The sequence below is a fragment of the Spermophilus citellus genome (assembly GCF_964194105.1).
Source record: "Spermophilus citellus genome assembly, chromosome: X".
In the NCBI taxonomy this organism is placed as follows: domain Eukaryota; kingdom Metazoa; phylum Chordata; class Mammalia; order Rodentia; family Sciuridae; genus Spermophilus; species Spermophilus citellus.
The window spans coordinates 103,415,599-103,441,589 of record NC_138190.1 but is presented as its reverse complement, the minus strand read 5'-3'; the positions used below and the strand labels follow the sequence as shown (position 1 = coordinate 103,441,589).

The window sequence follows — 25,991 nt, the reverse complement described above, 5'->3', positions numbered from 1 at the left end:
TCTATAAAATGTGCACTGTAGACAACTAAGTAATGTGACTGACTGGAATGTGTTGTCAAGCTAGCTACATTAGAGCCATGTCTCAATACATACTTTTCTCCTAGTTTTCTTAAGGCTCAATATTAGATTATATCAATATTGGATTATATCTAGTTTTCTTAAGTTTTTAAAGGTTTGGTATTGGATTATCTCTTTTTAATCTTTGTATAAGCAGCACATAAAGTTCAGCATATAGTTTTATTAACAGTCACCATTTATTGAATGATTACTATAACCAGGCACATGCGCACATGACACCTCCACACTTTCCTGTCGAATTCTCACTAGATCCTTGCGAAGTAGGTACTGAAAGCACACAATTCAATTCTTCAATTGAATAAACTAAGATGGTTAGTGGTTGAATAATGCTATGAAAAACAGTAAATTGTGGCATGGGAAACCAAACCAGGTCTATTTGATTGTAAAACCTATGCTCTTAAACACCATGGTAGACCGCTCAGAGTCAATGTTTGTTGAACTGACCTGTTAAGTTGAATATCAAAAATTAAAAGCTACTTTCATGAAACAGGTTTTATGTACAATTTTCCAATAGAAGCCAAGTATTTGTTAGTTTATCTTGTTTTGGTTAACTACAACTTAGAAGGTAACTACATTCACTTTAAGGAAGAAGTACTCTTTCAGTTTAAAATATAAAAGAAGAAACAGAAACACAATCTCAAAACTTAAGGTCTTAGAGTCCCTATTTCATTCAGCTATTTTCTTACCTACTTATTTCTTTTTGGATAATGGGATTTTAAAAAATATTACTTTACATCTTTTTATTTTCACAAATAGGTGAAAATATTCCTTACCCCCAAATGTGAAATTGTAGAAAGTACTATGTGATTATATATTAGGCTTTCTAATTTAGCTAAAAATACTAAATCATCATGCATCATACTATGAAGCTATATTTACACATCTTTTTAAAAGCCATAGGAATAGAACTACTTATGAAACAAAGGGGGAAATGGTATTTACCCATCTTATTCCAGAGTAAGATGAAAAATGAGAAAATAAGTTATTTGAAGTTTTTTAATGCTTATATGTGATTTGGAACACATTGCTGTTAACTCATGACTAAATCAAGGCAAGATATGTTAAAAACAAATACTGCAATAGGACCATAATAATGAACTTGCTAACTGGTCTTTCCTCTTCAAAATGTTAATAAATATTTATCTTTAGTGTTCATATGTGCTATTCATTTCTCTGTAGGAGCATGTAAAAGGAGGCATGCATGAAGTTGTTAAAATTAACTGATTCCTATTAATAAAGACACATGTTCCTCTAAGATTTTTATTTCCAAGGAGCCAGTGAACCTTGAAAATAATACACTTAATTCCACTTAGCAATAGAAACTCTTCTCATTGTCAAATATGTTGGACAAAGTACTGGAGTTGATAATGTAAACATTTTTCTAAGTTATGAGACTATATTACATATCTCATGAAATCTGTGCAAAAATGTAGGCTCAGTAAGATAATGGGCTTATCTATGGAGCAGAAACTTATTTTTGGGATATTTTAGGCATTTGGGAAGGTGAAACCAATGTAACATTATGTTAAATGTGAATAATCATTGTATTTACCAATGTTTCCTTTAAAAATTTATTTTTCTAATTTCCTCATTTTCCTTTCCCACTATTATAACAACCTTTCTTATTAAGTAACCTCAATTATCTTACAGCATATCCAAGGGAACTACTATTTTTAGCACCTACTAAATGACAGGCACTGTAAGCATTTATAAAATTTAACGTTTCACCTAACATTTATATCTAGAACAAAGGCAGATGGAGAAGAACAAGGCAGAGAAATAAGTTTAGTATGGGTAACTATGCTTGGAACTTTTAAAATTATTTTCTAATCTTCACAACCTTATAAAGTAGGTCTTATTGCCATTTCACAGAGGACAGAAACAAGAATCAATGCCAAAGACTTCCCTAAAATGCCAAAGCTACTTAATGGTTGAATCAAGATTTGAATCCAGGTCTATATGACTCAAAAACCTATGTTCTGTCAAACCCACATTAATGTCTTATCTAAACATGTACAGAAGAATATTTCTCTTTATTCTTAAATTTAAAAAAATCAACCCAAAGCACAGAAATTAAATAATTAGCCTGAGATCACATATTATGTTAATGAAATTGCTTGAAATAAGACCAAGGAAAGGGAATCCTAAGCTAGGATTTCCTACCAGACATCATGTAATGTATAGATAGTGCTGCCTATTTGGAATAGGCACATCTTCATAAATGAAATGTAAAATTTAGACTAACGAAACTCCAAGGTTGACAACTTAAATATAAGAGTCAAAGTCCCAAATTCTGAAATTAAAATCCCCATAGCAAGATTAATTAATTGTGCTAGTTGTGCACATACATCATTTTGTTTTCTTTGTGAGGTTGTAAACCATCTACTTTAAGGGACAAGCTAACATATATAAGAGAAAAAATCCTGAGAATTTTTTTAAATGTGAAATATGAATGATAATTAAATAGTATCATGATAGAAACTTTCATGCCAAATGTTCTTGATTTTACTTTTTAAACTGTTTATGGGAGATATTTAAAAAAGAAAGATTTTTGAAAATCCAGAAATCAAAACTCTTGCTTACTTTCTATTAGAGGAGTTATAAAAATTGAAAATATTTTGAGTAGGTGACAAAGATTACATTTTGGCACTTAATTTGACTTGGCAATGACTATGAATGGAGAGGGTATATAGTTAAAGAACAGATGCTTTGTGATTATTATAATTGTACATATTGGTCTAATCAGAAAACACATACCAAGCAGTCTATAAAAGGATGTGATTTGCTTGTTTGTTTTGGAAATTCACATCAGCTATTTCCAAATATGAGGAACTATTATTAGGGTCATTAAAAATAATATCAACAACTTGCATACATACTATCATTTGTTCATTGAACAAATATTTATAAAATGCTAGCAGTGTGTTATGTGCTGGATAAATAAAGAGACCAAATTTTAAAAATAAAGATCTCTGCCTACATGAAGTTTACATTCTAGTAAGACAGTTAAACATTAACATGTAAGTTTTACAGTAATTTAGATGATGGTATCATGGAAACCAGTAGGCAGAGTATCAGTGGTATTGAGTGGTTGGGATTGTAAGTTGCATGGTTGATAAAACCCATACTAAGAAGGAAGGTGATATATGAACAAAGACTTGAAGCAGGGTGTTGGAGGAAAGCATACAAGTATTAGGGAAGTACAGTATAGATAGAGGGAATAGCTAGTGCAAAGGTCCAAAGGCTCCAGCATACCTTAAGTACAAGAAAAGATCAATCAAGGTAACTCAAAGATTTTAACCTGAGAAACAAGAAAGATTAGCCATTAACTGAAAGTGAAGATGTGATGGATATGTAGATGGATTTGGAAGAAAGATCAGTTTAGTTTGGGATATGTTAAGTATGTGATATTTATTAGACATGCAAATGGAGATGATGAGTATGGAAAATCAGTCATAGCAATCTGGAGTTCTGGAGAGAATTCTGGAGATACAAATTATGAAGTAATCAACACAACAATATTTAAAATCATAAAACTAGATGAGATCCTGAGGAAATCAATACAGATAGAAATGAGAATGGGTCCAAAGAGTAAGTCCTGGTGCACTCCAATGTTATGAGATTCAAGAAAAGAGGAATTAGCAAAGGAGACTGAGATAAAAGACCCCATGAGATAAGAACCAAAGCAAACAAACAAAAAATCAGAATATGAAAGTGGTCTTCCTTTCTTCAACAATTGCAACAAAATATGGAGTCCCAAATTCTTCCCATGTCTTTTATCAGGTTATTCATTTTGTTTTTAATTGTCACAAATCAGAGATAATACCATATTTATATTATTTTATATTACTTCTAGAACTTTTGGAAAATATACTGGCAAAACTTTACATGGAATTGCAAACCAGTTTAAGTAAAAATATGTGTATCTACCCATGAACAAATATCCATCTACACATAGCCTATAAAATAATCACATGGTATATCAATTTTGAAGTGAATGATATTGCTATTAATAATTTAGACTAAACACCATTGAATAGTGAGCAGATTTTTAAAATATTTATCAAGTGGTGATTACTACTTTAAGAGTTTTAATATATAATTCACATACCATACAATCCATCTATTTTAAGTATGCAATTCAATGTTTTCTGTATATTCACAGATATGTGTAATCATTACCACAGCTAACTTTCCAACACTTTAGTTACGAGAAAGACACAGACTGTTCTTTAGCTGTCATCCTCCTAGCCTTCTCGCTGACTAGTCCTAAGCAATCATAAACCTACTTTTTATCTTTATAGATTTTCTTATTCTTGACGTGTTGTATAAATTAAATCATATAGTATATGGAATTATGTAACTGGCTCCTTTCACTTAATATGTTTTCAAGCTTTATCAATGTTACAACATGTGTCAGAATATAATCTATTTATGGCCAAATAATATTCTATTATGCATTCATGCTTATGCCAGTTTTTGTTTGAAAACTTGTGAGATGTTATTTTCAATATATACTTCAACTTCAGTATTGCAAATGAAAACAATTTTGCCCTTTATCAACTGTAAGGATTATTATTATTCCCCCCTTACAAGAAAAAAAGAGTTTGGGAGACATCGAAGTATTAGAGTTAAAACTTATTAAACAAAATTATTTGACTATAATAAATAAAGATCTTTAGATTTAAAAAGTCAAATAGGCTGCTTAAATAACAAATTTCTTAAACCCCTTAAAATGCTAACATGCATTATGATTATCATCTATGAGAGAATATTCAGCAGTTTCCTAATTTATTTCCATGCAGGATCCTTTCATGTGAAATGTTTCAGATTCATAGAACTATTATTTCAATGTTAAAAATATTGAAAACACTGATGTAAAATAATAATTAAATTCAGGATGGTTATTGATCAATTATTTGTGAAATGAGTACATTCTATATCATATGTGACCATTTTTGGCTGGTTTTTTTTTTTTTTGGTCATTTGTTAAATAAGAATCAACATTCAGAGAGTCAGATTATACCAAGAAACCCACAGGTCCATACCTCTCATTAAACAGACTTCTACTGTGCCATGTAAACAACAGTGTAGATGGCTATTCTTTTTTGCATACTCAAGTAAATTTAATATTAGCATTTAATTAACTTGCTCACTAACCTGGAGCAGGAAACAAAATTAAAAAAAGAGAAAATAATTAATTATATAAATTTAATGTTAGAATAATTTCAGTGAAGCAAAGTCATTTTATCAGTATTCATTCAACAAATCTCCTAAATTCATTATTTTGAAGATATTTTCACATTACATTTCACATAGAAGCAACACAATTTTCCATAGCCACATGTTGACAGGTACCTTGATGAAAATTCTAATTGCTATTAGAGGATTTCAATTTCATTGTTTTGTTCTGATAATCAGAGAAGAAAAATAAAGCAATAAGTAATAGCACCATACCAATTCTGGGCAAGAATTCTAATAAAGCAATAGCACACTTGCCAACAATTGTTATTCATAATTATGAACTATTTTGGTACTCATAAGCTTAAATAATAATCATAAGAGCAATTTCTATACAAGTGCTTTCTTCCCCAAATAAATGTTTATATTCAATTCATTCAGGTGACTGTTTATCTAAACCAGATTGTAATGTTTTTGATATTACTGGCTTTTCATTTAAATCTTTTTAAGTTTTCTGTTTAATCAGAACTTAAAACCATTCTACTGCATCCAGATATCACAAATCATACAATGCAAAGTACTCTGTCTGGTCAACCAAATGGAACTCAGCAGCTGAATAAATGAGGTAGCTGCCTACAATTTAGGATTTACTACCTTATACACTTCATGCTTGCCAACTACATTCATTTTAAACTAAAAATAATATTCAGCTAAATGTAAAGATGCCCCAATGACAACCTAAGTAAGATAGAAAATGAAATGGCCTATTTTTATTAATAAAAAAGTATGTATGCACCAATGGTCAACACAACCTGTCATTTTGCAAAAGAGCATAGAAATGGTAAGAGGAGAAGTGATTTATTCTCCAAACCTGTGTTGGGAATTTCTGGAGGATTCTTGTGACTACTATAACTTATCGTGATTGAAAAAAAAATAGTTATTCATCAAAATCTATACCCACCCTACAACATGCGATGGTGCTAGGGGGAGGAAATGAGAACTTTACTTCCAAGTCCTTTCTTGGATCCAGGTGTGACCAAGTAACTTGTTTGTGCTGGTGGAATGTGAACAGAAATGATGGGTATCACTTCCAGATGGGAATATTTAGTAAGTGGGTATGACTTCTACACTATCTTCCATCCTTGGGCTGGGTAGAGAAGAGATTCTGAAAGCCTTATGAAAGAGTCACAGCATAGAAGCAATCTGGATTCATGAATCACCTTTGGAGGCAAGCTACTCCCTTACTTACTCACACCTGCAATGGATTACTACATGAAGGGGAAGTAATTTTCTATTGTGCTAAGTCACTGAAACTTGCAGGATTATGGGTAACAAATCTTGCTATCCTAACCAGCAAATATTCATTTCTTACAATAGCAATTGTTTCTCTCATTTTGGGACTACACAGATCTGAGCCAAGATATATGAGCAACTTAGCAGGCTAATAATTTGGTGCCCCCAAATTTCTTTAAATAATGGTTCAACATCTATTGAGAAGACGGACCAAACACTATGTGCAGATGGAGAAGTATGTGGATGTACAATTCATTAGAAGCAAGACAGTCTCTCTGCCTGCTGCTCTAAGATATACAACCATATCTACAAAGTCATCCACCTTATTCACATGCACTTCTGTCCTAGAGAAGAGTCCAGTAAATGCAATGTTCTCCATCTGTTTATAGCCTTAGTGATATTTTTGTATCTGTGAAATGTCTTCAAATATACCAATTGGCACCCAGGGCAGCTACCTGACTTTCAAGCCCTTAAATTGAGTCTCAATCTATGTCTGTCATCCTAAAATGTGTTTTACCAAACTGTTTCTTGAACATTTTTTACTTTGACCCACAGAATAAAATACATTTTAGATTGGACCCCGTATACTCCTATGTTTGTTTCATGAAAAGGTAATTGCCTTACTATATGTGATATACTCTGATATATTCTATTTTATGTCATTTTAGAAGTGCTGGTTGCAACCTTCTAAATTGATTTTACAACCCACTAATGGGTCATAACCCATAGTTCAAAAAATACTCTTGGATGGATTCTTCTTGTGGATATTTAGCTTTATCTTTTGGAATAGAAGGGAAATAAATTCAACAGGGAATGAAATGGAAGAATTGGTACAGGAAACTACTAAAGGTCGGGGAGAATAAGAGAAAACTAATGGTGCATGTGAAAATGGATGAAAAGAAAAAGCATAGTATCAAGGAATGCATAACATAGCATTAGCTAACCTTAGTGTAGAATATGCTTTCAATGAACAAACTTGGGCTTTATTTGTAGGAACCACAGAGACTGAGAAAGTCTGTGGAAGAGCACAAGCAAATTGCCTCAGTAAGAGCAATGCCAGAGGTTTTATTTCTGAATATATGCATGAAAATGTTGAAAAAAAACTTGAGAAAAGAATGCCAGGGACACCCTAATTGAGAATTTTATCCTCTTGCTAGACTACATTCTTGCCCTGTCACAATAGTTACATACACATTCACAAAATTTCCAAGAACTGAGATCCTGTAAGATCATATTTAATTTCAGTCTTGGAAAGTATCCAGTCCATTCTGGGTCTACTAAGAAAGGAGAACAGAACAAATGAAAAAAAAAATGTTTGGCTCAGCAAGTATGACACAGTTTTCAAGTGAAAACTATTGCTGAAGAGTATATTTATGGATTAAAACAGATAATATGTTAATTTTCACATGTTTGAAGGAAAGCCTTGGTGAGAAATTACAAAATCTCTCAGGACCAGCATTTAGATATTGTTCTGTGAAACTTTTTTTTCCATTTTCTGGCTGCCATAAGAGAACTATGATCTCCAGTCTCACTGGTCAAAAATATTATAAACTTTTATTTATTTATTTATTTATTTATTATTAGTTGTTCAAAACATTACAAAGCTCTTGACATATCATATTTCATACATTTGATTCAAATGGATTATGAACTCCCATTTTTACCCCGTATACATATTGCACTGTTTTAAACAAAGTTTTCTTTTTTTAAATATGCAAATGCATTCAGATTATATAGATTTTTTTTCCAAGTAACAAAGGAATAACTAACAATTACGAAACAATCTCCCAAAATGGCAAAAGTCACATATGGACAATTCATAGAGAAGGCACTACAATTGGGCAATAATCATTTTAAATAGATGTTCAGGGCTAGGATTGTGCCTCAGTGATAGAGCACTCACCTAGCCTGTGTGAAGCCCTGGGTTTGATCCTCAGCACCACATAAAAATAAATAAATAAAATATAGGTATTAAAAAATAGATATTCAAGGGGATAGGCAAAATCATGGAAGTTAAAACAACTTAAAATTTTTTTAAATTAAATTAATAGAGAATTATTGTTAAATATTTTGCTAAGGGAATGCTAAGACAGGAGAGTTAAGGAAGTGGTTGGAGGAGGATTATAAATTGCTAAAAACCTTTTTAGAAAGCATCATGATATATCAAGAATGTTATGCTTTTTATTTAAAATATGCTTCATTTTGACCTAATATTTCTCATTTTAAGGATCAATTATAGGGAAATGATATGAAATTCAGAAAAAAAGCATCATTTACATGTATGTTTGTTGGAACATCAAACATAACAAAATCATGAAGAGCTTTTAGTTTTATGAAAAGCATCATGGAGGTTGGCAAGAACAAGTGCCTTTTGAAAGGTGGCAAGAAGAGAGCTAACAGGAAAGTGACTGATGCATTTTCTAAGACAGATTGGTATGATATGAAAGCATTGGCTATGTTCAATATAAGAAATATTGGAAAAACATTAGTCATGAACACTCAAGTAACCAAAATTGCATCTGATGGCCTCAAAAGTCATGTGCCTGAAATGAGCTTTGGCCAATATGCAGAATGATGAAATTGCATTGAGAAAATTCATGCTAATTGCTAAGGAAGTTCAGGGCAAAAACTGCCTGACTTTCATTGCATGGATCTTACCCATGACAAAATGTGTGACATGGTCAAAAAAATGGTAGACCATGATTGAAGTTCATGTTCATGTCAAGACTACCTATGGTTATTTGCTGCATCTGTTTTGTGTTGCCCTTACAAAAAAAATATGCAACATTCAGATATGGAAGACCTTTTATACTCAGCACTAATAGGTCCATCAAATCTGGAAAAAAATGATGGAAAACATGACTCAGGAGGTACAGACAAAGGACTTGAAAGAAGTGTTCAAGACAGCATTGGGAAAGACACAGAAAAGGCTTACCAGTCTATTTATCCTCTTCGTGATGTCTTTGGTAGGAAAGTAAAATTGCTGAAGAAGCTCAAGCTTTAATTAAGAAAACTCATAAAGTTTTCATGGTAAAGGTAGTCATTCTAGAAATGCTACTGGGGATGGGACAGGCACTAAAGTTGAACAAGTAAATGGATATGAACCACCAGTTCAAAAATCTGTTTAAAATGCAGAGTTTTAATAGTGACAAATAAAAAGTCCTATTTGTAATGGAAAAACATCACGAACAATATAGGCATATATCAATTACAGAATGGCTGAGTCACATAAACAGCTATTAAAAATAATGTTTTGGAAGGTTTCAATTGCATGAATAAGTTCTCCCAAATATTAGTTTACAAAAAAGCAGGATGTGGAAATTTAATTTGATATCATCTCAACAAGGTCAAAAACATAGATGGAAAAAAGTGTACATAAAAAACACCAATTATCATTTTCCAAAACAAGATAAACTTGACTTTTTATACTCTTCTGTAGAGGACCAATGCTCTAAAATGAGTATATATAGCTCATATGCCATTTAAATAAGACAAACTTTTACTCTTATATGTTGTTGATGTGACTACAAATTAGTGCAACCACTAGGGAAAGCAGGATGGAGATTCCTTAGAAAACTTGGAATGGAACTACCATTTGACCCAGTTATCCCACTCCTCAATTTAAACCCTACAGACATAAAATCAGCATACTACAGTGACGCCACCATATCAATATTTATAGCAGCTCTATTCACAATAGCCAAAACTATGGAAGCAATCTAGATACCCTTCAATGAATGAATGGATGATGAAAAAAATGTGGTATGTATACACAATGGAATATTAGCAATAAAGAAGAATGAGATGGATGGAAGTAGAGAATATCATGCTAAGTGACATAAGTCAATCTCAAAAAAACCAAAGGCCAAATGTTCTCTGTGATATGTGGATGCTAACCCAAAACAAGGGAGTGTGGAAAGGGGAAGAATAGCAGTCCATTGAATTAGACAAAGGGAAATGAAGGGAAGGGAGGAAATAGGAAGGACAGTAGAATTAATCAGATATAACTTTCCTATCTTACATTTTAATACATGGCTAGGGTAACTCCACATCATGTATAACCACAAGAATGGGATCCTAACTAGAATAAGTTATACTATGCATATGTATTATTTACCAAAATTCATTCTACTGTCATGTATAACTAAAAAGAACAAATAAATAAGACAACCTTTTATAATGAAATGAGTTATTATAACTAGTACATGTTTCTTGCCCCAAATCAGAAAAAAAATGTTTTAAAAATTTGCATTGCAGTACTTTTTATGACCCTATAGTGCTTCTCTCCATATTTTTATGGCATACTACATACCATTTGTGTACAATTATTTTTAAAATAACATGGCTTGTGATTACAAAAGTAATACCTGCTCATTGTGTAAAAATTTGGAAAATATAGAAAAATAACAAAAACTAAAAATCATCTAGAATCCCACCACACATAATAATAAGTAGCAACAATATTATTAGTCACAAAGCCTGCTAACCACCAGTAAGCATTTTAGATCAACTATCTCATTTAGTTTTCATAAGAGCCCATTGATTCATAGCTATGAATCTTCCTGTTTCAGATACATGAAACACATTCAGATGAGTTACTTACCTTATCCAAATTCATATAACTAATAAGTGGCAGAGCTGCCCTGATTCCACAGAATGAGTTCTTAAGCACTATTGTTTTCTGTGTTTATAAAGTAAATTTATTTGGCATACAATAATTGTACATATTTATGGGGTATACTGTGATATTTTGATACCATTATACAATATGTAATGATCAAGTCAGGGCAATTAGCATGTCCATCGTCTCAAATGTATTGTTTCTTTGTGTTAGGAACATTCAAAATCCTGTCTTTTAACTATTTTTAACTAAGTACAGAACACTGGAACTTATTCCTCCTGCCCACCTGTAATTTATCCCCAATCACCAAACCCCCAGCTTCTGATTACCACTATTCTACTCTCAACTTCTATGATATCAACATATTTACCTTTTTCTGCTTTACTTCTTTATTATTTATAACCTCTTATTATTTATAACTTCTAATAGCTATATTTGTGTGCTCAAAAATATATGGTTATGCATGACAAATTTGTGGTACAGAGATACAATTTGAAGTGGCATTTATGATTTAAAACACACATACACACACACACACGTGTGTGTGTGTGTGTGTGTGTGTGTATTGTGTGTGTATGGTTATATTTATTTTTCCCTTAGCAATACTTCAAATTATACTGGCTATCTTCAGAGTTATTATCTTCTCCCTCATGAGTTTGGTCTCTCATTTTCAAAAGTCTCATTCTTAGCATATTCACTTATGTTTTTTATTATGGCAAAAGCTCTTAAACTGAAGTTCACAGACAAGTTTAAGATGATATATCAAACACCAGAAACCGAATGGAAAAAAAATGAGCAAATTTATAAATTTGTCTTATGTAGGGAAAGGATATGGAAATTTCATCAAATTTTAAAAACAGTCTGTGACCTCACAAAAGGTTATGAATATCTGCCACTTTGTATTCTCCTTCAAAAAAGCTATGTCTTCATGCATTTTAGCCAAAATAAAAAATTCTAATATTTTTCTGATTCCTTTAAAACTCATTTTCAGAAACGTCTAAATATGCAGAATGATCTTGCTTTTAGCTTGTTTGCAAGTTTTCTGAATGCTCTATAATTTTTTTCTTTACTGCTTATTTTTAAAGGAGTTGCAATCTATCTTGATCCCATTTTAGCCAATAGTTAGGAGAAAACAATTTTCTAAACTAAGCTCAACCTGGCTATTAGGTATATTCCTTTCTCAGATATACAGTTGGACAACATGTCTCAGTGTCTAACTTGATTTATCTAATGTACCTTCTTTGATGGAAGACTAGATCCTCTTCCTGACCCATATGCTTTCTTTGTTGAAAACCTGAACTAATGCAATACACACACAAAAATTAGAATCCCTGGTATGCATTTCTACTGGTTCTTTCTCTGTTCCTACTTACAGTAATGTGTTTGTGGAGACTGAATTTTGAAAAAAAAAAGATTCACTACTGCTTCATATTCGAAATTCCAAAGCCATTTCCATTTGCCACTTTTCTTCATTGTTTTCTAGGAGTTCCAGTTGCCAAGTACATATAGGAAGAAAAGCAAAATATTTGGCAGGGGAGGGGGAATCCAGTCTGCTAGCAATGTAAAATATATCTACCACACAGTGTTTTGGAACCAGGATTTAGACTGTATGGGAACATATCTTAGTTTCATGTTTTCAATGTTTAGCTTACCAAATTTCTAGCAGCATAGTATGGGAAGCTCATGAATTGCACTTTTCAATTCATTGCTTACTGATTTTTAACTAGTGGAAATTTCTCCCTGTCTATGGCAATAATTTCACTGCCATTCTGAGTTATCAGTATTCTTGTGAGTTTTCATCATTTTTCTATGTCTTCATAGGTATTTTAGTAGAAATTCAAGAGTGGTTATGTCAGGGACTGCCAGCCAAATGCCATTTTTCAAAGTTAGTATTTCTAGGGCTGTGCCAGTGGAAGATTCCAAGAGAATTCTGGCAGGAAATACCAAACCCCTTCTAACACCAGTAAGTTAAAAAGTAGAAATTTCACAATCCAAACTCTAGTATTGTAAAGTATTTTAACTCTTCCAGATAATTTGAATGTTCTCAGAAGTAGAAATAAATAATGCCTAACAATGATAAAAGTTCTGAAGTAGATAATATCTATCTCTTCCTTTTTCCTTTCTCTTTATTGGTCTTCTCACAGTTAATGCCACATATTCCTCTACTACCCAGGGCCTTTATACCTCCCATTATGTAAACCCAACCTTGCCTGTCCTCTTTGGGCATCAGGTACTAGCTCTACATCATTCTTAGCTTCTGCTATTAAATATCATGTTTCTTCAGTGTACAAATATCTCCTTGACAAATAGGTACAGATAGACCCTAACAGAAGGAGAGAGATGGGAGGAAAAGCGGTATTATAATAATACAATCACCTGCTTCATCTTTTCTTTTGCTCACCTCCTTCACCTTTTTTTGTTAAATTATATAATGAAACATTTATTAATTTTATATGTGCTTGAAAATACATAATTACATTTATACATAAGGCATGAATATTTAGAAATCAAAATCCTCTTGAAGCTAGAGATGTAGAGTATACGATATTAAGTGAAAAGTAAATCAAGAACTAAAAATGTTTGAAGTACATAATCTCCTAACAACAGATATTACTTTTAAAACAAATGAACATTATATCATTAGGATCTGGCTTGCAATTCAACTCTCCTCCATTTACAGGATAACAGGAAAAAATCAACTAAATTTATAAAAGGAAATTGTAAAACTCTGCTGTATACCCATCCGGTCCTGGGCTTTTCTTGGTTGGTAGTCTTTTGATGGCTTCTTCAATTTCATCCATTGATATTGGTCTGTTTAAGTTGTGAGTATCCTCCTGACTCAGTCTGGGCAAATCATATGACTTAAGAAATTTATTGATGTCTTCACTATCTTCTATTTTATTGGAATATAGGTTTTCAAAATAATTCCTAATTATCTTCTGTATTTCTGTAGCATCTGTTGTGATATTGCCTTTTTCATCCTGTATGTTAGTAATTTGAGTTCTCTCTCTTCTTCTCTTCGTTAGCATGGCTAAGGGTCTGTCAATCTTATTTATTTTTTCGAAGAACCAACTTTTAGTTTTGTCAATTTTTTCAATAGTTTCTTTTGTTTCCATTTCGTTGACTTCCGCTCTGATTTTAATTAATTCTTGCCTTCTGCTACATTTGCTGTTGTTTTGCTCTTCCTTTTCTAGGGCTTTGAGAAGAAGTGTGAGCTCATTTATTTGTTGGTTTTTTCTTTTTTTGAGGAATGACCTCCAGGTGATGAATTTCCCTCTTAAAACTGCTTTCATTGTGTCCCATAGATTCCGATATGTTGTGTCTGTATTTTCATTTATCTCTAAGAATTTTTTGATTTCCTCCTTTATGTCTTCTGTAACCCATTGATCATCCAGTAACATATTGTTCATTTTCTATGTGATGTAGGATTTTTCCTTCCTTCTTTTATCATTGATTTCCAGTTTCATTCCATTATGATCAGATAAAATGCATGGTATTATCTCCACCCCTTTATGTTTACTGAGGGTTGCCCTATGGCATAATATATGGTCTATTTTTGAGAAGGATCCATGTGCTGCTGAGAAAAAAGTATATCCACTTTATGATGGTTGATAAATTCTATATATGTCAGTTAAGTCTAGGTTATTGATTGTGGTATTGAGTTCTACAATAAGAGAGGTAAATAGGGAGCTTATATCATGGAAACAAATTTTTACTCCTCACACTTCAGATAGAGCCCTAATATCCAGAGTATACAAATAACTCAAAAAATTAGACAATAAGATAACAAATAACCCAATCAACAAATGGGCCAAGGACCTGAACAGACACTTCTCAGAGGAGGACATACAATCAATCAACAAGTACATGAAAAAATGCTCACCATCTCTAGCAGTCAGAGAAATGCAAATCAAAACCACCCTAAGATACCATCTCACTCCAGTAAGATTGGCAGCCATTATGAAGTCAAACAACAACAAGTGCTGGCGAGGGTGTGGGGAAAAGGGTAATCTTGTACATTGCTGGTGAGACTGCAAATTGGTGCGGCCAATTTGGAAAGCAGTATGGAGATTCCAGGGAAAGTTGGGAATGGAACCACCATTTGACTCAGCTATTACCCTTCTCGGACTACTCCCTAAAGACCTTAAAAGAGCATACTACAGGGATACTGCCACATCGATGTTCATAGCAGCACAATTCACAATAACTAGACTGTGGAACCAACCCAGATGCCCTTCAATAGATTAATGGATTAAAAAGAATGTGGCATTTATACACAATGGAGTATTATGCAGCACTAAAAAATGACAAAATCATGGAATTTGCAGGGAAATGGATGGCACTAGAGCAGTTTATGCTAAGTGAAGCTAGCCAATCCCTAAAAAACAAATGCCAAATATCTTCTTTGATATAATGAGAGCAACTAAGAATAGAGCAGGGAGGAAGAGCAGGAGGAAAAGATTAACATTAAATAGGGACGAGTGGTGGGAGGGAAAGGGAGAGAAAAGGGAAATTGCATGGAAATGGAAGGAGACCCTCATTGTTATACAAAATTACATATAAGAGGTTGTGAGGGGGATGGGGGAAAAACAAGGAGAGAAATGAATTACAGTAGATGGGATAGAGAGAGAAGAGGGGAGGGGAGGGCAGGGAGGATAGTAGGGGATAGGAAAGGTAGCAGAATACAACAGTTACTAATATGGCATTATGTAAAAATGTGGATGTGTAACTGATGTGATTCTGCAATCTGTATTTGGGGTAAAAATGGGAGTTCATAACCCACTTGAATCTAATGTATGAAATATGATATGTCAAGAGCTTTGTAATGTTTTGAACAACCAATAAAAAAGGAAATTTAATAATTTTCCTTAAGTGCAAAATAACACTTATATTTCTATTTTGCAAGGATCAAAACTACAGTTTGTCACCATTTCTTTTGTTGTTAGTGTATCCCCCAGAACACACATTTTTAGATAGTCACTTTTCCTAGGACTACACATGACATTCTATTCTACCCCACCTTAATGCTATCTCTGACAAGATTATCTGACATTCTTTAGTAAACCATTTTCTTTTTTTTAGTTATAGGTGGACACAATATCTTTATTTTTATGTGGTGCTGAGGAGTGAACCCATTGCCTCACACATGGTAGGCGAGCAGTCTACCTCTGAGCCACAACCCCAGCCCCATAAACCAGTTTTATTAATGAAGAAAGGTATTTCTTTCCTGCTACTTGGGAATTCCTCTCATTTTTAATCCCAGTAATAACTACATATAAATTATTGATATTGGTGATATATCCAAATATCTTCTATTTAATACATTCCACGAGCAGCAGGATTAAAGGTATGATTTTGTTTATAGATATTAGAATTTATAGTTCAGTTTCAGTTATTTTTAGTTTTTAATTCTTGACTGCTACAGTATAGCATAGTTGTTGAGCATATAAACTAAACTCCTGTCTGTTACTTACTAGCTGAATCACTTTGTAGACAATACTTATTTTCTCTAAGACTTAGTTTCTTCATCTGTAAAAGAAAATTAATAAGGTTACCTGATCTCCAAAGGACTGGTGGAATGAATTAATGAACTAATGAATGCATGGGGACTTGTGTGACACTGCATATCATTTAATGATACTGTATATCTGGCTCATATAAGTACATAATATATATTAGCTATCATTATAAGAAGAAATACGGAGTGAAGTTTGAGGAATGTGGATTCTGAATCTATGCTGCCTAGATGCCAATATTTATCATTTAATGGCTATATGTCCCAAAGTCATTTACACTCTTGATTCTCTGTTTCTTGTCTATAAAAGAGAGATAAAAACAGAATCTACTTTGAAGGTACACTTAGCGTATCAAATGACATAGTTTATGTAAACCCTTAATAGAGGTCCTACCATACAGGAAGTACTCACTAAATGTTAAGGATCATGCAATAACATTTCTGTAATAAAGACTTAATGCTGTTTTTGGTAAAACCATTGACACTTTGCTTGGGACTGTAGATGTACAATGTTAACTAAAAGCAGATAAAAGCCTGACATCTTTGACTTTATATTATATCTGTCTCCTTTTGCTACCTTAAACTTTGGGTCAGATTCCTGCTCAGCTCTGTATGTAGACATGTTAATCATTTATGAAATATTCATCTAAAAACTGGTACTATAATGTTGATTAGTTCTACATTTACCTAATCCCACCTTCAAGGCTGAAGATGTCAATAGAAAAGTAAAGGTATTTTTAAGATTTACAGGTACATCATAATCAACAGATTGTCAACCATTAGTTTTTACTTCATCCTGTGCCAGACTACAAGAGCAGTGCATAGAAGTCTCCAGTCATTACCCCAAATCTGAAGGAGGACCCAGTCATTGTCCTAAGCATCTCCATTTGTTCCTCTAGCCTGATCTTTGAGTCATCTCTCTTTTTCAACTTATCTCAAGTTCCAGGAACAGTGAGCCTTGTAGGTAATCATGTTTCCAGGTACCAGCAAAATCATGAATGACCAATCCTGAGAAAATGATCAACTAGACCAGTTTAACCAAGAGTATATGATTATGTATGCTTCTTGTCCCTCACCATTTTGTTCCTTGCTTACATAATCCCAAGATTTTTATTAACACCTCAGAAAGACAGATTTTCAGTCACTAAACTTCTGTTTTTTCTCCCCAGTGTAGCCACACAGAGATAAATTGCCACCTTCACCACCACTCATCACCTGTTTGGTCAACTGGGGCAAATGGCAGAGACTGGTCCATTGGGATCCCCAAGTCAGGCCTCTGGCCTAAGACTCTAGTAACCATGACAACTGTGAAAACAAGGAAAAACAATAGCTCTTAAGTCACACAGACCAGGCTACAATTTATTTACCTGTCCATATACCTCTCCTGAGATTCAGTGCTCATCTTTAAGTAAGTAACTCATAGCATCAGAATATAAATATTTAATTATATAAAATTAGCAATACTATTTCTTTATCAATGTAGCTATCCAAATAACTGGATATAACTGATATTCTAAAAGCTTAGCAAACAAAAAAATCCAAGGCAGAGGAATTTCTGTGACAGAGATAGCCTCAAACCCAATAAACAGACACAGGGAGGAAGTACTCCCCTGAGGCAAAAGCTCAGCTGAATGTGATGAATTGAAAGGGCAATAAAAAGGTGGTGAGGTGGTTGTAGTTAATGACAAGAAAAGAACACAGGGGTACAGCTAGTAAGCAATAACATGGGAAGAAGTTTACAAGCCCTAAAGAAAACATTTCAGAAAAAGTGTAAAAGCTTACAAGCTGACTTAGAATTTGTCTGTGGTCATTGACAAGCTATGTTTGGATACAGACCTAAAAGGGCATCATTTCTGAAAGACATATGGTTCTGCTATAGAACATGTGAAAAATTTGAAAAAAGTGACATTTACATGAAATATATTTTGCCTTAAAGAGCTGGATGTGAAAGCGAATATAGAGACACCAAACTGATCTGGAATCTGAGAAATTTTGTTGGTCATTAATGAAGATGTCAGGTGTGGATGTCAAAATGGATGAATGAATTGTTGCCCCAAACACACATGCTGGTTAACAACCTGCCAGAGATTGAGCAAAAACTACCTGGAGTTGAGTCACATAAATAAGAAATGATGGAGCAGTGACAGCAATAAACACTGTAATAAGAAAACCTGGGCTGCACAAATGACACTTGAGGTATGATGCTGGAATTCTGGAAATGAGAATGCATGCAGACATTGGCAAGCCATGTTCTGGGAGATGATGTTAGAGAAAGCCCAACTGGGCCAGTAAACACTGATGGGATGGAATATAGATGTGAACAAGAGGCATAGAAAGTACCTCCTTGCAGTGGGATTGCACAGGGTTTTCTTGGGCTTAGAACTTAATATATAATGATTATATTGGATCAAGAGAAATTTCCCCATGAAAAAATGAAAGTATAAATAAGAAGTCTATTTGTATGGCTTAAATTGTCATGACCACAGGGAAAAAATGCCATGAATTCCATTAACTATGCTAGGGTTACAATTGCTAAATCCATTTATAACACTTTGAGATTCCTTATAATGCCTAAGGGGTCACAGGAACAAGATGCACTAATTTTTGAAAGCATATCCTTTATTTTGCCTATAAACCAACTTGGGAGGATAGTTCACCTTTTTCTCTAGTAAAACTGAAGGAGCAAATTATCTTTTTCCCAATACACCAATGAGAATGATTACTGTTTCCTTAACCAAATGAAGCAGGAGTAACTCTAAGAAAAGACCAGCTTATTTTAACAAATCCTTTACCAGAAATAGATTGTCTGTATTATTATCATCAATCCTGCCTAAGTATTGCCAACCCATTCCCCTCACCACCTTCACTAACACCCACCTCACAAACCCACACAAAGCAACCTAATTTTTCCCATTTTATCTTAAAATATCAACTTGACCCAGGACTTTGCTATTCTACAGAGTAACATCACATAGCACATGTTTAAGTTCCTTTCCCTCAAATGACTCCTAATTACCAGCCAGTATATTTTTGGCCACTGCTTACTTCCTTGGTTACTTGAGTTCTGGAATGTGGAAAGCTCTGAAATTTCTTCAAGCAATATCAACTTTGTTTATTCCCTGGAGTTTTATTCTGGTGCAGAAAAGGAAGAGAAAACGATTTTGTTGGGTTAACTAATTTTGCTAAGAGTGACACAGTCTCAACCTGACAGAGAAACAACATGACTCCTAAGCATAAGGAATAAAACTAAAAGGTTCCTTGAAGTCTCCTGATCCAGATGAATTTCAAATTTAAGAATCACTGTGTTTCAATATCCTCTCTATGCAGAATAAGAAAGAGACTGACAAGGCACTTAAAGGAAAATTCTCTAAGAACTGGGACAAACTGGACAAATATCTATAATAAATCTAAGGAAATGTTGATTTGAATATTGTTTACATTTGCTCTAGTTCACACTTGAAGACTGGAAATATGACTTGTGGTAGGAACAGTACCATGTAATTCCATAAAATACTAGAGAACTAGTCTTGGTGGTTGCAAGTAACCAAACACTCCCTTGAGTGGTGACAGTCATTTTATAATATTTCCTAAAAAGATAATAGAAAATAGCATGCTAGTAATATACTTTCTCATCAAATAGCATTGTATTCTATAGAATATATAAGGAAATGAAGTGTTTCCATGGCACGGCATTCAAGTTAAAAAGGAAATATTCTTGATTTTATGGAGAGAAAAAATGCAGAATAGAAGATAAAGGATTAATATTTAAGGTAAATGCCAAATCTTATTTTAGATTTCTTAAAATTCTTCAAAATTATGTATTTTGTTGTAAAATAAAAGTGGGAAAATTCAATAATATTTTGAATTTTGGAATTAGGTCAATAAGTTTAATAAGTTCTCTTCATCCATTAAACATTCATTCAACAAATCTAGAACATATCATGCATACAAATTAATTAATGGGTAATGTGCTTTGGAGCATATAAATGTTCATAAATCATCATGCATGTCTTCAAAACCACTAAAAGTAATAAGTAACATAAAATGATATAGTACACTAAGTATAGTGATTATAATAAATAATATAATTGAAAAATGATATTACTGAGGTTTGCTATCATGGTGAGGGAAGACTTTGTAGAAGTGACAGAGACTGCAGTGGACTTCCCAAATCAGGTAAGATTTAAATTGTAAGAGAGCCAGGAATAGGGATGGGCTTGGGAAGAGTAATATTTTAGCTTTATCCAAACATTAGAAATGAACTTTCAGTGTTTGTCAAATTCTTTCACTCAGTTCTCTTGTTTTATGTTGTTAGAGTCACACAACCTTAAAGTTAAGATTATCTACTACAAATGTTTTCATTTACAGATAAGAAATCCAAAGTTCAGGAAAGTTATATTGCCATTCCAAAGTCACAGAACTCGTTCAAGATGAAGCCAAGGCTGAGTCCTAGTCCAGTGCACCTTAGTGAAGAGGGCAGTGTCCAAACACACAGAAAAGGAAAACTCATTTGTACTTAATCAAATTATGTCCCTAAGTCTGAGTGTAATATTACTAGTGAGCTCCTAACTAGCAATGTCACAAAGAACCCCGAGCAATAGAAAAATTCAAAAGTAAATGAGGTAGGTAACTGTATGTCAAGCAACAGTTAAAAAAATGAGTATAGCTTTAATCCTAATATTTTCAGGTGTATACTTCTTAAAATATTTTCTGTGATGTGACACATAAACTGTGATGCATGATGTTCACAAAGGAAAAAATGGTCATTTCAATAGAGTACAATGCTCATATTATTTTACAAGATATACTTTTCAAGTGAACACAATCAGATTATAATGCCTCCAATATATAGCTTAGATGGGCCAAAATCAATCCAATCTAATCATCACATCAAAAACTGAAGCTGCGGCGGGGGGGGGGGGCGGGTGCTGGGGTTGTGGGTCAGTAGTAGAGTGCTCACCTAGTATGCATAAAGCACTGGGTTTGATCCTCAGCACCACATAAATATAAAGTGAAGATATTATATCAATCTAAAACTAAAAAAACAAATATTGAAAAAAAAAACTGACACTGCATTAGAGTTTCATACCCAGAGGTGATGTGAATTGGGGCTATACTAAAGTTTTAGAAAGCAATAGTGTGAAAAGGTAAATATGTGATTTTAGAAATCATAAACAAAAACAATCTTCAGAGTTATGTCTACATAGTCTATAAATTTAGATAAGTCAGAACTGAAGTACATCTGAACTTCAACAACATATTTGGTGCATATCAAGTAATTCAGCCATAATCCTTATAATGTTTGTAGGTTTACTTCAAATATTGGACATGTTTCTGAAACAGGATTCTAAACATTTCAAGAGGGTAGTAACCAGGCTGTCATATTTTTTTTTTCATTTCACCAACTATTTCTCACATGGAGTTGAACGCACAAAATATGGTTAGGAAACATTTGATGCTCATTTGTTTTTAAGGGATCAAAAATGATCATCTTCATCTTTCACACCAACTTATAATACACTGGTTGGCAGAAGATCTGTGTTATTAAAATCCTATCATCTATCTTGATCCTCTTGATCCTCAATTCTATCCTGGAATATCTGAGGAAATTCTAGAGCTGGGAAGTACCATAATGATCACCAGAATGAGCTTTTTATACTTGTGAATGTAGGTTCTTAGATACTAACTCATTAATTTTTTCATGTACTGCATTTCATTAAGGCTTCTTTGCTAGTCAAAAAGTTCTCCCTGAGATTATATGAGAGGAAATGGAAAAGTAAGGACCTCCAAAAATCCTCTCCTCTATAATCAAAGGCTTGCAAAAACCTAGGAAGAATTTGCTAGAGAAAAACAACTGAATCTTTTTTTTAAAGAGAGAGAGAGAGAGAGAGAGAGAGAGAGAGAGAGAGAGAGAGAGAGAGAATTTTTAATATTTATTTTTTAGTTCTTGGCGGACACAACATCTTTGTTGGTATGTGGTGCTGAGGATCGAACCCGGGCCGCACGCATGCCAGGCAAGCACGCTACCGCTTGAGCCACATCCCCAGCCCACAACTGAATCTTTTTTTTTTTTTTAGAGAGAGAGTGAGAGAGGAGAGAGAGTGAGAGAGAGAATTTTTTTTAATATTTATCTTTTAGTTCTCGGCGGACACAACATCTTTGTTGGTATGTGGTGCTGAGGATCAAACCCAGGCCGCACGCATGCCAGGCGAGCACGCTACCGCTTGAGCCACAACCCCAGCCCCCACAACTGAATCTTAATAAAAAACATCAAACTTCATAGCTTGATGTTAACTTGTTCTATTCCCACTGACCCTCACCAACCCTGCAATAGCATTGAAAAACAAGAGACCACAATATGAAAACAAACAGCCTGGCAGTTGCCAGAGGCAAGTAAGTGAATGTGTCAGAGCTCTTCCAAAGTCCCATCTCCAGAGAATTTAATAGAAGGATACAAGGACCATGCCTTATCAAATAATATCAGTGATGAGACAGAAATGATGAAAGTGAATCAAATAGAAATTCTGAATCTTAACACTCCTCAGTATATACCCAAAGGACTTAAAATCAGCATACTACAGTGACAGAGCCACATCAATGTTTATAGCAGCTCAATTCACAATATCTAAGCTATGGAACCAATCTAGGTGACCTTCAACAGATGAGTGCATAAAGAAAATGTGGTATATATACACAATGGAATATCACTCAGCCATAGAGAGGAATTACTTTATGACATTTGCCAGAAAATGGATAGATCTGAAGACTAATATGCAAAGCGAAATAACCAATCCCAAAAAGCTAAAGGCAGAATGTTTTTTCTAATATGTGGATACTAACACAATGAATGGGAGGGGAGGGGAAAATAGAAGTTTATTGGATTACACAAAGGTGAATGAAGGGAAGAGGATGGGAATAGGAAAAATAGTATAATGAATCAGATATAACTTTCCTAGGAACACACAACCAGTATAAACTCATATCATGTACAACCACAAGGAAAAAATTAAATGGTAAAATGATTTCAAAATTTTAAAAAATTACAATAACTAAAACAAAATATTCAATGGAGAAGTTCAACAACATATTTAAGTAGGTTGAAAACAGAATGAGCAAACATTGACAGGCCATTTCAAAATAATCCAGTTGGAGAAACAGTAACATAGAAGCATGAAGAAATATAAAGGGACCCTGTATAGCCAAAATAGTCGTGAAAAAGAAGAACAAAGTTGGTTACTCTCAATTCCTTGTTCCAAAACTTAATTATAAAACAACAGTAATAAAAATAAAAATAGTATTGTACTGGCATACAGACCAATGTAATTTCATTGAAAACCTAGACATAAACCCTTAAATATATAGTTGAGTGATTTTTGACATGGGGGCCATGACCATTCAATAGGAAAAAAAAAACAGTCCTTTTAACAAGTAGGGTGGGGAAAACTGAGAATATATGAAAAAATGAAGTTGGACCTACATTTAATACCACAAAAGTAAAATTAAACAAAGACTTTTCTGTACAGTATAAAATTATTTTTAAAATCTTATGACAAAAACTATTGCAAAAGATTCACAACTTTGCGTGTGGAATATATTGTTGAATATAATACCAAAGATACAAGCAACAAAGGAAAAACTAGACAAATGGGATTTAATAAAAGAGTTTATTAAATTGTGCATCAAACATTAATATCAACAGAGTAAAATAGTAACCCAAAAAAGGAGAGAAAATATTTATGAATCACATATATTCTAAACTTAATATCCTAAAACTTAATATCAAAAAGCATTCCATGGGGCTGGGGTTATAGCTCAGCAGTAGAGCGTTCACCTAGCATGTGTGAGGCCCTGGGTTTGATCCTCAGCATCACATTAAAATAAATAAATAAAGACATTGCGTCCAACTACAACTAAAATATAACATTTTTAAAGAAAGAATTCCAATTCAATAATGGGCAAAGGGGTTGAGTAAATAATTCTCCAAAAATATATAAAATGGCCAATAAGAACATGAAAAAAATATTTGACATCATTAATCATTAGGAAAGTGCAAATTAAAACTATAATGAAATACCACCTCATATTTATTAGAATGACTAGTATCATAAACAAAAGAAAATAAATGTTGGAAAGGACATGGAGAAATTAGAACCTTTGTGTACTGTTGGGAATGTAAAATGGTAGAGTTACTGTAGAAAATGGTACAATAATTTCTCAAAAATTTGAAAATAAAATTATCATTTCTATTTTTTCAAGTTTGGGTGTATGGCCCAAATAATTAAAAGTAGAATCTCAAATAAAATGTGGTATAGACATATAATAGAATATTATTCAGCCTGAAAAGTGGAGGAAATTCTTGTCATGTGTTATGAGGATAAGCCTTAAGGTCATCATTCTAAGCAAAATAAGCTAGTCACAGAAAGAAAATATTATATAATTACAGTTAAAAATTTTTAGATGTTGATGGACCTTTATTTTATTTATTTATTTGTATGTGGTGTAGAGAATCAAACCCAGTGCTTCACACGTTAGGCAATCAAGCTCTCTACCATTGAGCCAAAATCACAGCCCTGGATAATTACATTTATATGAGATATTTAGAAAAGTCAAAAATCACAGAGACAAAGAGAATGATGGCTAGCAGGGGCTGGGAGTGGGTAACAGAAAGTTATTTTATTTAATGGGCATACGGTTTCAGTTTTACAAGATGAATTATAGAGATGGAAGCCATGTGGAGATGGTTGTATGTTATGACTGTATTTAATACCACCAAACTACATGCTTTGAAATGGTTAAGGTGAAAATTGCATGTTCTGTGTATAAGAAAATTTAACCATACATAAGGAAACCATAAAATACCAATGAACACACAAACATGCATTACAGAAGTCTCAGAAAGACAGGAAAGACAGAGAAATTTCCAAAAACAACATTGAAGAAATAATCACCAAAATTTTGCCAAATTTGGCAAAAAATTTAAGCTACATATCCAAGAAGCTTGATGAACTCAAAATACAACCAACTCTAAAAGATCTATACCTAGACATATTAAAATCAAAGTGCCAAAAGACAAAGAATTTTCAAAGCTGCAAGAGATAAGCAATACATCATGTTTAAAGGATGTTAAATAAGATAAGCAGCCGATTTTTCATCAGAAGCCTCAAGAGGCCAGAATGTGTAGATGACAAAAACAGATAATTCATCATTAAGAGATCTGTTTTTAAGGAAATTCTAAAGAAATTTCTTCAGGAAGAAATGAAGAAGCACTACACAGTAACTTGAATCCCCAAGAAAAAATAGAGT

At 33.3% G+C, this 25,991-nt stretch overlaps 1 protein-coding gene and 1 pseudogene across 2 annotated transcripts in view; one reads left to right on the top strand and one right to left on the bottom strand.

Annotated features, from left to right (window-relative positions):
• IL1RAPL2 (interleukin 1 receptor accessory protein like 2) overlaps positions 1-25,991 on the bottom strand; it is a gene marked incomplete at both ends in the record, with an annotated part of 1,059,270 nt that overhangs the window by 763,551 nt on the left and 269,728 nt on the right. The window lies entirely within an intron of this gene.
• On the top strand, positions 8,897-9,680 carry LOC308639904 (small ribosomal subunit protein eS1-like; annotated as a pseudogene). Its single transcript has one exon. The product of its transcript is annotated as a small ribosomal subunit protein eS1-like (transcript).